Here is a 4,565-nt window from a genome sequence, read left to right on the forward strand (position 1 = left end):
AGCCAGCTCAGACCAGAAAACAGGATGAGGGATCAGAATTTTGTAATGTATGAAAGACACTCCCTCTCAGCCCCCCAAATTATCTGCAAAAAATAAACATAACTGAATTTATTGCTTACTGAACAATAGCTGGTCTTGGAAAACACTGTGTCTCCAAACAATAATTATAGGATTTGAGAAGGAGGGAATTCAAGGATTGGCTAACATGCAGCCAAGAACGCATTTAGGGATTGTGTGGTTTCCAGCCAAGCACACCTATAGGAGCAGACTTACTGATTATCTGATCTTAAGAAGCATGGCCTGCTGCTGATTGGCTGACTTCAGAGGCTTGAGTTCTGGGGCAAAGCTGTCACTGATCAAATGGGAGAAGATTTAATTGGCTATAGAAGTAATTTCTTCATGGAACGGGCTGTAACAGAAGAAGAATCTATATTATATTATATTATAATAATTTATTATATTTTATTTATTATATTATATTATTTATATAAATTTATAAAGTTTGTGATGAGAACTTTTCTCCTCAAACAGCAGACAAAAACCTTTGTTCACTACATGTTGATTTTTTTTCTGATTCTATAAGCTAAAGTAAGCTCTAGTTGCTGTCCATTCCTCTTGTCCCTAAAAATACCATGGCCTATTAGACACAGGTCACTATAGCCAAGACACATGGTTACATTGGTGCCTGGTATGATAATTACACCTACTTTGTTTATCATTCTTATTGACACTAGTATATTCAGTTCCATGATGGCACTTGTCACTGTTAACGTTGGCTTCTACAGAATAGTTACTACAGAAGTTCTCAGGTATACCAGTGGGCTCCCTCACCAAGGAATTACTCAAAGCCTTATGAAACATGTTTCCTTTGGGCCCTTGCAAACAGTATAGTCAAGTGGTAGTTCTCTATACTGGTGTAAAACTCTTTGTAGCCATGCTTATATCTCGAAGTCTTTTGACCCCTTTCTAAGTATTTGCAAAGGTAGTAAAGATCTCCATATTATTTATTATGGCCATTGTCATTTCCAAGCTTTAGGGAGCCCATATCAGGAGTGTATCACACAAGCTTCAAATGTCTATGCTAGGATGCTAGGTTCTGAATGATAGGAGAATGCTTCCATGCCAGTTAATTCTCCCCTGTTCAGCTTTAGCGTCCACCCCCATCCTGTCCAGCCCAGTCAAATCTATTCTCCCATGTTTTCTGTTAGTTCCTGCTGGAACACTTTAGGCAGGCCACACAAATATATTGGTAGGAAATCAGGGACTAAATGTCCCCTCTCAAGAAATGTTGAGCAATGGCCCTAGTTATTGGACTGGAAGTAGTGAAGGCAGATGAGGTTCTTGAGGAAAATGAGCATCATGTTATCAGGCAACTATCCAAGGTAAATTCCTTGTATAGCCTTTAAGAATGATAGAAAGCTCTATCAAGTGGAAAATATGTTTTTGCTACTCATAGGTTCTAGCTAAAACAGCGTCTGAGACCACATAAGGCACAATCACTTTAATGTCTCTATCCAGAGTCTCAAAGTCAACTTCTTTGCAAAGTCCTTGAATTAAGGGAAGAAATTGTTTGACATTTGTGAAGGCAGACAACTAGGAACATTTAAGAGTACAATAATATGAGTTAAAGATGTGTAAGAGATTGGACATCTGAGAAGAGAATATTATTGATGGTGAAATTTTTTGTGACCATAAAAAAATAAGTGTTTAAATTGTGAATAAAGGATGTATTTTAATGACATGACACACTGACCTTTTGGAAAGAAAAAAATAACAAGAAAGGCTTTGTCGATGGTAAGAGCTGAAGTAAAAGGAAGATCAAAGAGTTTGGCCCAGAAGCTCTGAGTGTGGATCATCTCAACTAGGATGGCAGGTCTTTACCTATGAAGGGAAATTATGGGATGAGGGACTTAAGTAGTATGCAAAAGTTTTGTAAAAAGTAATTTAAGTAATATGATAGAGAAGACATGAACTCATAGAGCTATAAACCTTAGGGATAGAAGCACTTCATATACTAAGCACTGTGCTATGCTCAGGGCTTATAATGGATAATCAAGTCAACCAATCTCTTGCTATCATGAAAAATATGTAAGGTAGATAAGCTTTCATGTGCCATTTGTGCATTTTTGTCAACAAGTATGTATTGAGTATATTTTGTATGACAGTTAACTATTCATGATATTGTTACTGGTTGTCTACTATTTGACTGTAATATTTTTAAGACAAAAAGAAGCCTAAGAATCACATTCCATTTTTGGATGATTCCTACTCTAGTATGAGATTGATTTTGGAAAAAGTTTCGCTATGCTCTTCAAAGGAAAGGAAAAGCCAGTGCCTCTGTTTTCTATCTGGTGTCATAAAACACAAGGAGATTTGACACTTGTTACTATTTGTTGCTTTGTCCTAGCATATTGAAATAGAAATTAAGTGGGACAGTTTCACAGGTGTCTGCCAGACGACTGGGGGAAAGGATGTATTCGAATTGTGGGCTGACCTGAGACATTTTGTGAGGTGGAAAAAAAGAAAGGAAAAGAAAAGAAAAGAAAAGAAAAGGAAAGGAAAGGAAAGGAAAGAAAAGAAAAGGAAAGGAAAGAAAAGGAAAGAAAAGAAAAGAAAGGAAAGGAAAGGAAAAGAAAGGAAAGGAAAGGACAAGAAAAGAAAAGAAAAGAAAAAAGAAAAGAAAAGAAAAGAAAAGAAAAGAGAAAAGAAATCCAAAAGTGTAGAATGCTTATCCAGAAGGACCAAGAGCTTGGAAAGCAGCTGTCCTAGGGATATATTGAGTAACATAAAGAAGAATTGGCTTTACAGAAGAAATATAGTAAAGAGCTTAAAAGTAGTCAGGATGGAATGATTGACTTCATCATTCAAATTGACAGAGAAGAAGAGGATATACATAGTACAATTCTAGTTTTCCAGCAACAACCAAAAGACACAGGCCAATGATTGGCTCGGTGCCAACAGCAGCAAATCAAGCTCCAGCCCCAAGTACTGGCAGGACCACATCTTTCCAGCCGGTAGTGGAGGCAGAGCCCCATCTAAAGACTGCAGTCCACTGGCCAAAGGACCAAGTAACGGCAGTTCCTCCTGACAGAGGACTCCTGGGCCTGGATTTCATAGGTAGGGAGATACAAATGAAGACAGTTTTTTCTTCTTCAGGGAAGGGTAATAAGGCCTCCACCAGTTCAGAGAGAACTGGCAGAGGCAATAGTTACATAAACCAACTCAGTGATGGGTGTGAAAGTGTAGACTCCCCCAGGGGCAGTGAACACTCTCTCACACCCCACTCAAATGGTACAGTCTCTAATCATGACTCTCAAGAGAAGAAAACAATGAGTGGGAAGGGTAACAGCACTTAGGTTCCTGCCGTGTTCAGAATGGCTTGGACTCAAGTGTAAATGTACAGAGTTCAGTTCTGTGATATTTTTCCAGCTAATTTTATACAGTGGCATTTAATTTAAGAGAGCCAACTATCCAGAAAATTAACAAATTAATGCATACTTTTGTCAGAATTTGCGTTTTTTGTGGGTATGTTTTGTTTTGGTTTTCCTTTTTTTTTCTACTTTGCTTCAATATCTCTGCCACTTTGGAAATTGTAACAGTCAATTACTTTGTTGCTAAAAGGGCATTTTGTGTAGGGTCAGATTATTTTTTAAGAGTTAATGTGAATTTGTAAATGAAAATCTTTCCTTAAAGTATAACATGAAGATGTCTTTATACATCAGTGACCACCTAGAACCTCTGCTGTGCAAGGGCATTCTTTCTCACACTGTTCCTGTACTTATGCACCATTCAATCTTGTTAGAGTAGATGTGGGATTATGACTGCCAAGATTGCCCAGGACAGTAGTTTTATCACTATAAACTGAACTTGTTGGTGGAGTCCTATGGTAGTTTGAGTGTTAGATGCAGTTTTTTCCACCATTCATCTGTGCATTTCTCCATAGGTGACTGAGTGTTTAAGAAACTCGTGTATACAGTTACCCAGTTTTTATGACCTGCTGTGGCCTGTTAATGCATATTGCTCTGTGTTTCCAGTATATTTAGATATGGTCTGTACTGACCAAATCTAAATAAATATGTTTATTGTAAAAAAAAAACCTCACAATAAATTAAAAATCCAATGTGGAAAAACACATACCAAAATCCTAGCACCATGTTTAATGGTGGGGAAGTGAGGAAATAAATAGAAGCATTCTCATCAAAGTTAATAATAACACAATAATGATCTTTGTCAAAACTATTTTTTACCATTGCTCAAGAGAATTCAAATAAAACAATCAGGTGGGAGAAAGATATAGAGGCATACATTTGAAAATAAGACAAAATATAAGTTGTAGATAACATGTTTGTTTACCTGGAAAAAATCCAGAATGCTAATTAGAACATTATTATAAGTGTTGAGAAGTTTTAGAAAGTGTATTGATATAAGATTATTACTAAAAACATAATCCTTACTATTTATGAACATTGAAAATAAAATAAAAGTCTTTATGATAGTACTATCTAATTAAAATACCTAGGAATAAAATTAAAATAAATGTGTTGAATCTGCATGAAGAAAATGTA

At 36.4% G+C, this 4,565-nt stretch overlaps 1 pseudogene; it reads left to right on the forward strand.

Moving 5' to 3' along the window:
* Nucleotides 1–1,295: 1,295 nt before the first annotated feature.
* LOC123827433 lies at nt 1,296–3,418 on the forward strand (annotated as a pseudogene).
* Nucleotides 3,419–4,565: the final 1,147 nt, after the last annotated feature.

Source organism: Phyllostomus hastatus, unplaced genomic scaffold, assembly GCF_019186645.2.
Source record: "Phyllostomus hastatus isolate PE091 unplaced genomic scaffold, TTU_PhHast_1.1 phas_contig_86, whole genome shotgun sequence".
In the NCBI taxonomy this organism is placed as follows: Eukaryota; Metazoa; Chordata; class Mammalia; order Chiroptera; family Phyllostomidae; genus Phyllostomus; species Phyllostomus hastatus.